Here is an 11,107-nt window from a genome sequence, read left to right on the forward strand (position 1 = left end):
TTAAGCAAAGAATCACAGGGTGTGCCCTAGACTAGAGTATTTATTACAGCCCTGTTTCCAGAAGTAGAGACTGAAATCCACCCAAAGTCCATCAAGAGGGACAAGTGAAATACATTAACGAACACCACTCAGAGAAATACTATGCCACCATTTAAAGAGCGCATTTTTTTTAACATGAAATGCTCTGCAAAAGATCTAAGTGAAAAATGCAAGGTAAAGACAAAGAAAGGTGTGTTTGATATATATATATATATATATATATATATATATATATGCTGATCTGTGTGTAGACTATTTCTGGAATGATACACTGAAAACTGTTAGTGATTTTCTGTGGGGGAGGAGGAGGACTTTCTCTTCGCCACAAACCCTTTGATTTGAATTCCCCCCAATCGGAAGCCTGTATTACCTTCTCCCCAAAATGTATAGGTAATTTTTTTTAAAAAACTCCATGTTATTATAGAAAATTGCCCATGATAAAAAAAAAAGAAAAGAAAATTGCCCATGATAGATACTTTGATTAAACAAAAAGTTGTCCTGGTGTCTATAAATATGATTTTGGTGATATATTTAAAACAAAGAGTTTATGTACACACACACACACACTTGCATATTTATGGAACATGTCTGGACAGATATGTGTCATACTATTAAAAGTAGTTATTAGCTCTCTGTAGTAAGCTCCTAAGCTAGTGGAGTTAAATAAAGGGAAAGAGGAATTTTTGATTCTTTTACCGGAACTTTATACTGTTTGAGTCTTTTAGTACATAATGAGATTATGTACTGCTCCTATTTTAAATTTTAAAAACTAAAATGAGGGGTGCCTGGCTGTCTTAGTCGGTAGAGCATGTGACTCTTGATCTCAGGGTGGTGAGTTTAAGCCCCAGGTTGGGCGTAGAGCTTACTTTAAAAAGAGAGAAAGAAAATAAGAGGAGGAAATGGTCAAATACTGACCCATAATGCATGAGAAATGTGGGCCATGTCTTTCCACAGAAATGGAACTCCCAAGAATGTTAAATTTCTGCTTTTTGCCTCCTTAACGATGGGATATTATACATTATTAGATATACGGGAGCTTTTCTCCTTCCCCCAAATGCTATTTGCTAGGACTGCTCCAAATTGCTTTCCGAGGTGTCCCAAGTGTCCCGGTTGGTGTCTTTGTTCCAGATAGCCCGCCTGGAGAAGCAGGCAGAGAAGGAATCTCTGCCTTCAGGGCCATGGAAATGCCAAGTCAAGGAAGAGGCCTGTCTTGTTACAAGCAGGGCTCATACTTGTATTTGCTTTCCTGCCTTGCACGGTTGAGCCGCACTTGAATGACTCCATTAACAAGAATGAGGTTCCTCTATGACAAAATCCTGACTTTGGCCGTCTGCTGTTTTCTGTGAAGCTGCCATTCTGTGAACAGGCTTCTGTTTAAGACCCATTTGATAGCCTGCCTCCAACGTGATCCCATGGAAATACCCTCTCCCTTCTCAATTAGCTCTAGAAAGACCTCTGTTACATTTTCTTCTGCCTTAGGCATGCGCAAGAATGATGTAGGAAGAGACACACTTGAAAGAAGATTGTTTCGAAAGTCTTTTGCGAGTCCAGGTTTCCAGGCATTTACATTGTAATTTACCTGCTGAAATAAACATATTTTGCAAGCCAGCATCATCTGTTCTCTGGGATTGATAACAAACACATAAGGTCAAATAGCAGCCCTAATCACTTCTGCAAGCATTTTCAGGCAAGGAAATACCAGGAATGAAGTTTACAACGCATCTATCTTCCAGCGGTTGGGGGAGGGGGGGGCGGTCTCTCTGGGGCAGCTTTTTCTTGCTTCCAGGAAGTTTTCTGTTTGAAGTGCCCCTGCTCTGTCTCCAACAGTCATTTGGAAATTATCAGCATTTAATTTATGACCTTATGAATTATTTTATTCAGGAGGGAGGGGTTCAGTTTGGAAGCCAAATTTTTGCAAATGAGGACTGTGACAGAACGGTCTCTGATTTGAAATTGGAAGGGGGGGTCCGTGGCGCCCGTCTTCCTCATTGACAGATGGAGTTTCCACTTATTTTGCATCCCTTGAAATTACAATGGCAGTGTTTGTAGGTATATCTGAGACATCATTTAGACCCCTTTAAATTTCGGTGGAATGTTAAAATGAAGGAAGACTTGACTGTCTCTCAAGATTCAAAAAGGATCCACAGGCTATTGTCTGACCTCCTCAGTGTCTGATTGACTAGTAGAAAACGCATCTCCATGGGAACAGATAAATGTCTGCTTTTCATGCCGTGAAATACTCAACTCAGCCCGCAGAGCCTCACCAACCTAGCACTTTATTTGGGCGGCTGTAAGCAGCCTCTCTCTTTTCATGTTCAGCCAAATTATCTGCCAGAATTTCTTTTCAAGTCTAGGGAAAGAAAAAAAAAAAAAGAGTTTCTTCCCCCCCTCCCCCTTCCTGCATGGAGTTAATTACTGTATTTTCATCTGGGAGGGTGGGAAAAAATACACACTGAGCTGAATAGCACACAAAACAACGGCTGGCATGTTGTATCTGCCTGTTGTCTATTAGCTGTTGGTAGTGTTTTTTTGGAAGGTATGATGGTCTACGGCAGTATTTAGATAGTGTCGGGGAGGGTAATGAGACAGCAGCCGCGCAACTGGCTGTTTCGGACTGTTTACGTGTGTGCCAGAGTCAGGCTGTGTGACCTTAGGCAAGTGGGCAGCGGCTCTGATTTAGTGCTGTGATAGGAGACACGGAGGGAAGGGGAAGGATAGGAAAACCGGCTGGAGAGTCTCAGGTATCTGCCTCCCCTCCCCCCGCAAAGCCCCCAACATCTGCCATTTTAACTCCCTGATCACTGATCCAGTGCTCTGTGCCAGCAGAATTTGAGAACAGCTCTCCGGAGAACTAGGGCTTTCTCGGGTGATTCCAGACACTTCTGCTTCTGTTCCTGGTTAAAAATACCACCGGAAGCGGCATTTTCTGATGAGATCGTGGCACTTCCAGACCAGTTTCTGAAGCAGAAGCAGAGGGAAAAAAATAAATGAAAGGGGGGGGGGGGGGAGGTGAAATACACATACACACGCATACAAACACCTATATATGTTTTTTCAACAAGCAAGGTCGAAATCTTGGGGGCAAAATATCTTAGCCTCTTTGATCCTAAAACTGGGCACAAGAATATGTGCGGGTCCCTTATTTCCCTGGAATCCATTCACCCGTTCCTATTATTCTGTCCTTTGTCGGTTCAGCTATCCGTGCCTTTGTCTCTCTCCTCTTCTTAGCACCTCCACCCACCCACCCACCCAACAAGTCTGAGCAGGAAACGTTTAAAGACCAGTGAACTGCAAACCCACTAGGCAGTTTTCAAAAGAATCCAGGTTAAAGATACCTGCAGTCAAGATGTAGCAATCAAGTCTCAATTCCAGCTCCTCGGTGGATGTGATCCCTAAATATCAAAACCCCAGTGGTCTTTATCTGGACCAGCTGCTTCTGATGTCTAGAAGGAATGTGGCACATCGAGTGTGTGAACACTGAGTCTATTGTATCCAAACAGGCTGATTGAAGCCTGGATAATTGGCATGTAACCTTCTCTATTAATAGTGCAGACAGATATGTGAATTAGCTGAATCCCTCTGACATATGCCATGCATTAGCTAAAGGGGCTTACAATTCTCCAAACATCGTGGCTAACTATTACACCAATAATTAGGCTTTAGAACTTGATAACTTTGGGGGGAAATCAATAAATAATGGGGAAGCTCCCTACTGCCTCTGAATAAGAAGTGCCTCTCTAATATTATTACATCTGGGGTTTGAGGATTTGGGGATTTGGGATGTGTGTGTGTGTGTGTGTGTGTGTGTGTGTGTGTGTTGCTGATGCGGAGTTTCTGGAGAAGACTGGTAAATGTGGGGATTCTTTGTTTACCTTCGACAGTCATCAAGGTATTGAATAGCAACGTACATTTGTCGTGTCCTGTTTAAACGTCCTGTAAAGGAATAGACCCTGAATGAGGACTATGAAATACTGAATGAGGCTATTTAGAACCGTACATTCCTAAACAGTTGGCTGGTGTCACATCAATTCCTAAGACTACGTGGGCTGATGGCTAAGAGTGAAAACAGCAGTCAGATTGTCCAGGTCTGAAGTACAGCTCCCCACCATATGAGCTTGTGACCGTGGGCACTTGTCTAACCTCTCTGTGCCTCAGTTTTCGTCTCTGGAAAATGGGGATAATACATGTTCCTATCCCACTGGGACTTCACAAGGATGAAATAAGTTGTTATTCACAAAATGTTCAGAATGATACAGAGTATAAGTAAGCGCTTTTGTCTTTTTACTTAATAAGCATGCCCTGAAATGTTTTTCAAACTGCAGGCTGTGACCTATCGGTAGGTGGTGAGAGTAGTTTAGTGGATCCCAACTATCATTTTTTGGATAGGATAGGATAGGATAGGATAGGATGTAGAACACATAGGAAGGATAAGATCTGTTCTGTAAAACTTTTGCTATGTAAATAAATGTGTGTGTGTGTGTGTGTGTGTGTGTGTGTGTGTGTGTAGTGGGTCCCAATGTAAAAATGTACATAATTCTTTTAGTGGGTCAAGTTAAAAATGGGAAAACCCACCATAGAATATTTAAAACCTAGAACAACCTAAATGCATCAATAGGAGATTGGTTTAATAAGTTAAACAACATCCAGCCGATGAATTATCAAGCAGTTGTTCGTGAGAAAAAGATCAATTCCCACATGCCGATCTGTACTAGCCACTCAGATATATTATTGTGTAAAAAGTAAAAAAACAAAACAAAACATTACAGACCTGTGCGTATTTCAATCCTGTTTATACGAATAAAAAGGGGCTTGTCGTGTGTGCGTTTGTTCTACTGCATTGAACCTCCTCTGCCGACTGTGCAGACCCTGTGCTGAGCAGAGTCTGGTCTCCCTCGGGTTCACCTGCTCGGTGATCGGTGCTACCATCCGGCCAGGAGGGCAAGCCAGAAGCCTGGAAGCCACTGTTGATGTGCCCCCGTCTCTCACTCACCTTTAGGGATCCCAAATCCGTTCATGTGGCTTCCTCAACCCCTATTCCAAGCTGCCGGCATCTCTCCCCCGGGAAACCACACCAAACTCCTACCTCGTCTCCCTGTAGCCTCCTATCCCCCTCAGGTGCCTAACCAGTCTCCCTGCCGCCTCTTAACTGGTTGCCTGCAGTCACCTAACTAGTCTCCCTGAACGTGCTCTGACCCCCTTTCCTCCCATCGTCTTTGGACAAAGACCAAAATTCTGCAATAACTTTTCCATTAGTTTCCTACAGATGGCATAGCAAAGCGTGCGCGCGCGCATGCACACACACACACACACACACACACACACACACACGGTGTCGTAAAAGTACAGACATGTATCACCGAATGGTTCTGAAGACTGGAAATGCGAAAGCAAGGTGTTGGCAGGGCCGTGTTCCCTCCGGAAGCTGTAGGGGGAATCCTTCCTCTTCCCAGCTGGCCTTCAGCCCTTGGCTTCCTTGGATGGCAGCCACACCACTCCAATCTCTGCCTCTGTTGTCACAGGGCCTTTCCCTGTGTGTCCATGTCTGTGTCTTAGAAGGACGCCAGTCTTACTGGACCTGAAGCCCACCTGCTTCCAAATAAGATCACCTTGTGAGTTCCCTGGGGGCTAGGATTTCACTACATCTTTTAGGTGGGGACACAATCCAGCCAGAATAGCCTTTGAGCCCCCGCCTGGCCAGGCCTCTGCCTTCCTTTCTAGGCTTCTCCCCCACCCTCCTGTCGTATATTTTAGCTCCACCCACTCAGGACTTTTTAAATGGTCCAGGTTGCTTCCTACCACAGGGCCTTTGCTCAAGCGGTTTGCTTTCCCCTCTCCAAACTCCACTCCTATTTCCCCCCCCAGATCCCCCCTCCCTTGACCCTTGGGGATGCCTTCCTCTGATGCTCTCACCCCGGGACCAAGCTAGGTTCCTCTGATCCTCACATAATTTTGTAACACCATCCACTTCGTGTTGGTCACACTTGTCAAGATTGGAGTTTTTGTGTTTATCTGTTTGTTTGATCGAGGCCTTCTCTGCCATAATACCATGGGTTCTCAGAGGGCAGAAGCAGGGCTGTGCTTGCTCACCTTTTTAGTCTCGTCTCTTAGCACAGTACATAGCCTCACGGGTGTTCAACTCAGCGTTGGTGCTCGGGGGGATGGGAGTTTGCAAACCGTTTCCCAAAATACTTGCACCATTTTGCATTCCCACCAGCAACGTACAAGGGCTCCAATTTCTCCACCTCCTCACCACCCCTTGTTATTTACCTTTCTTTTTTTTATGATAGCCACCTAACAGGTCTGAGTTATTCTTTAATTTGTCTTCCAACACCATCACAGATGCTCTTAATTTTTTGCGGAAAGTTGTAGCACAGCTCCCCACCCCCAAAAATATACATAAGCACCTAAAAAATTGGCCTATGATTTTTAAGACTTCTCGGGGCGCCTGGGTGGCTCAGTGGGTTAAGCCTCCGATGTCAGCTCAGGTCATGACCTCACGGTTTGTGAGTTCGAGCCCCGTGTCCGGCTCCCTGCTGTCAGTGCAAAGCCCACTTTGGATCCTCTGTCTCTCTTTCTCTATGCTTCTCCCCCACTCATGCACGCTCTCTCTCTCTTTCTCTCTCTCTTAAAACTTTTAAATACAGAGAACAAACTAAGGGTTGATGGGGCGCAGGGGAGAGGGGAAAAGGGGTGACGGGCATTGGGGAGGGCACTTGTTGGGATGAGCACTGGGTATTGTACGTAAGCAATGAATCATGGGAATCTACCCCCAAAACCAAGAGCACACTGTATACGCTGTATGTTAGCCAACTTGACAATAAATTACATTTTAAAAAGCTGGAAAAAATAAAGTTAAATGATGTTATTATAAATAAATAAATAAATAAACATGTAAAACTTTAATAAATAAATAATAAACATGAAAAAATAAAGACTTCTCTAGAAACCACCTATATATTATCTGGGGGACCCATGGACCCCAGGTTAACATCATAAAATCCAAGTTAAAAAAAAAAGTTGATTCAGACACAGATATAGAGAGCTAAGAAAGGCTGAAGCCCAGTGCCTCACTCAAGGCGACCCAGTTAATGAAGAAGATGGGAGGGGGCACCTGGCTTGATCTCACGGTTGTGAGTTTGAGCCCCACATTTGGCATAAAGGTTACTTTCAATAAATAAATAAGTAAATAAATAAATAAACAAATAGGAAGGAGGAAGCAAGGAAGGAAGGAAGGGAGAGCCCCAGATGAGGCATTCAGGCTCCACAATCTTACTGTGGGTTCTTACCTGGGTGCAGCCTTAGAGCAATTCTCGGGTCACCTGGGTGGCTTAGTCGGTTAAGCGTCGGACTTTGGCTCAGGTCATGATCTCACGGTTCGTGAGTTTGAGCCCCTCATCAGGCTCTCCACTCTCGGCGCAGAACCCGCTTCGGATCCTCTCTCTCCCTCTCTCTCTGCCCCTCCCCCACTCGCGCTGTCTCCGTCTCTCTCAAAATAACTAAATAAACTTGAAACAATTTTAATAAATAAACATCAAAAAAAAATTTTTAATGCGTATTTTTAGTTTCCACCCACAACTTAGAAGGTCTGGCAGCCCCGAGGGTCAGCTCTCCAAACGGCACAAGCTGCCAGAGCTGAGGAACAGCTGTCGGTCCAGCTCTGCCCAGGACGCCGCAGTCACCGCCCTTCCCTGTCGCCCTGGCCTCGGGCCACTTCACCCAGATCTTGCCCTTGCTAGCAACTGCGTCTGTGGGTCCACGCAAACACTGGACACCTTCCTGAAATAGGGAGGACTGCAAAGGCGTGAGCACGGCTAAGAGAGAGGAGTAAGACCCGGTGAGCACTCTGAGGCTAGCAATTTCGTCAGGGAACCTGACCTGCCCCCAGGCCAGAAGACACAAGGGTAGGGTGTGGTGGCCAGGACCCGAAGAAAGCAGCTGTGGGAGAAAGCCACCTGATAAGAGCGGGCGACCTTCAGTAGAGGAAGCAGCCAGCCAGGGGCAGGCGGGGAGCTGGGCAAAGAAATACCCCCACCTCACTGCCCTTCTGCCAGTCTCCCGCAGGTGCCTCGCGCTGGCCAGACCCAAGTGGAAACCAGAGCGGAAGAGTCTGTCCATACAGGCCAGAAAGGGAGGCAGGTTGAAAAGCGGATCAAGAGGAGAAAAAGAACAATATATAACATGTCAGTGATCTCAACAGTATTCCTCTTATGGGGCGCTTGGGTGGCTCCGTTCAGCTCAGGTCACAATCTTGCAGTTTGTTGAGTTCCAGCCCCACATCGGGCTCGCTGATGTCAGCCTGTCAGTACAGAACCAGCTTCAGATCCTCTGTCCCCTGCCCTTTGCCCCTCCCCCGCTGGCGCTCTCCCCCAAATAAATAAACATTTAAAATTCTCCCTCTTGGGGCGCCTGGGTGGCGCAGTCGGTTAAGCGTCCAACTTCAGCCAGGTCACGATCTCGCGGTCCGTGAGTTCGAGCCCCGCGCCAGGCTCTGGGCTGATGGCTCAGAGCCTGGAGCCTGTTTCCGATTCTGTGTCTCCCTCTCTCTCTGCCCCTCCCCCGTTCATGCTCTGTCTCTCTCTGTCCCAAAAATAAATAAACGTTGAAAAAAAAATTCTTTAAAATTCTCCCTCTTATTATCTTTGGCTATTCATAACAGATAATATTAGAAACCACTCTCTTCATTACTTACATTTAGATTCCAGTTCCCCTATATTTCTAGAGCCTTTCCACACAACGATGTAGAACCAAAGCCCTGTTCCTCCCCACCATGCCCATTTCATCTTCCTAGCGTCCACTCAATACTGTTTTTCAAATGTTTAATTGTTTTGCAGGTGGCTGTTGCTTACTGAAGACAGGAACCGTCTTCCTCATCTCGGAACTCCCAGAAACTTGCACTCTGCCAGACGTATAATAACTACGAAAAACCCGGAGACCGTGGGTGGATTTCTATGGATTGTTCTAATAATGGAGGGGAGGCCCACAAAATGAGTGGTGGCGAAGAAAGGCCATCACTAATCGTCCCCAGCGATAGCCTTCTTTCAAAGAGGCGAATGGTCACTCACCAGATGGCAATGGTAATTCAACAAATTAATGGTAACAGTGACAATCAGATTAGATTAATATTTTGGGAGCACTTACTCCCAAATATAAAGTGCCAGTCACTTTATACACGCACGCATTTATATCTAAGGCTTTCGATAATACCGTAAGTCACGTAGCATTATTCCTATTTTGCGGAAGAAGAAACGGAGGCATAGAGAAAGTAATTATCCAAGGTCAGTACTGGAGTCAGGATTGGCCACCAGATCCGATGGATTCAGAATCTTCAGTTGTAAATCCTGGCTCTGCATAGTTAACATAGCCTTAACTAACCGTTGCTTCTAATATTTGTACGTTGAACGATTACATCCGTGATCCTTACCAACATGTATCAGAAGTTTGGTTATACAGCAACTAGAGACCTGACTTAACCAGTGGCTTAAGCTTATAAGGGTTGTTTCTCCTTTAAGAAGTCTGGAAGTCAGCTGCTGCTGGCTTTGGTTCACTGGCTCAGCGACATAAGGGGATGAGGTTTCTGGGCAACTGGCTGGCTCAGTAGGTAGAGCATGTTGGTCTTAATCTTGGGGGCATGAATTTGAGCCCCATGTTGGGTGTAGAGATTACTTAAATGAATAAACTTTGTAGGAAAAAATGTTTACTTATTTCTGAGAGAGAGTGGGGTAGGGGTAGAGAGACAGGGGGACAGAGGATCCAAAGCAGGCTCTGAGCGGACATGAACTCACGAACCACAAGATCATCACCTGAGCCGAAGTCAGTTGCTTAACCAACTGAGACACCCAGGTGCCCCAAAACACTTAAAAAAAAAAAGAAGAACAAGAAGAAGGATGAGGTTTCTGATGTGTTCTTGGATTTGCCCTCTTAGTCACAAAATAGCCACTGGAGTGCCAGCAATCGTTCCCATGTTCCAAGCAAGAAAAAAGAAAAGTGGAAGGCAAAATGTCACCCTCCAGCTAGATGAGGCCTCTTTACAGAGCATTCCCAGACATCTCGTCTAAGTTTTCTGCTTTCATTTCAAGAATCGCCTTTATTGGCAAGAGTTGAGGCTATAGTTGGCCTCTACAGCATGAAGGTTCTGTTCTTAAAGAAGGAGAAATGGGTGGTAAAGAGGCAATTAACATTCTCTGCCACAGCCCAAGTATCTATTTATACCTATTCATATCTGTATCTTTTTTTTTTAATTTTTTTTTCAACGTTTATTTATTTGTGGGACAGAGAGAGACAGAGCATGAACGGGGGAGGGGCAGAGAGAGAGGGAGACACAGAATCGGAAACAGGCTCCAGGCCCTGAGCCATCAGCCCAGAGCCCGTCGCGGGGCTCGAACTCCCGGACCGCGAGATCGTGACCTGGCTGAAGTCAGAAGCTTAACCGACTGCGCCACCCAGGCGCCCCTCATATCTGTATCTTTATCTATTTATGCTTTACTCCAGGGTTTGATCAACGAGGCCCGCTGCCCGCCTTTGTCAATAAAGCTTTATTGGAAAACAGCCACGTTCATTCATTTATCTATTGTTTATGGCTGCTTTCACACTACAAAGGCAACGTTTAGTAATTCCGACAGGGGCTGTCCGGCCCCCAAGCCCGAAAATAGTTCCTGTCTGGCCTTGTTTTACTCTCTCCCTTTCTATCTCTGGGAAAATGCATTGCACCTCAGGGTGACTCAGTTCGCTGAAAAGCGAATAGGCCCAAATATAACAGGTGAACCAAGCAGTCCTCCATCGTGACCGCAGAGTTTCTTCGTCATTCTTGCTGTAACTCCCTTAACAAAGACCATTCAAGGAACATCTGAGCTGGAAGAGGCATTTCCCCTGATATCTGCTGCAAGGTCGGAGCAATCCTGTGCCGTCTCTTCCAGTGTCTCTCACGACAATGACAATCATTTGCACTGAAGAATAAACACACTTTTCGCCTCCAGATGCCCACAGACGTTCCGGGAGACTCACACACACGGGAACAATCTAAAATTATCCAGCTTTGTATGTTATGGAAATAGTCTCATTCAAAGACAAC

This window comes from Acinonyx jubatus, chromosome A3 (assembly GCF_027475565.1).
Source record: "Acinonyx jubatus isolate Ajub_Pintada_27869175 chromosome A3, VMU_Ajub_asm_v1.0, whole genome shotgun sequence".
In the NCBI taxonomy this organism is placed as follows: domain Eukaryota; kingdom Metazoa; phylum Chordata; class Mammalia; order Carnivora; family Felidae; genus Acinonyx; species Acinonyx jubatus.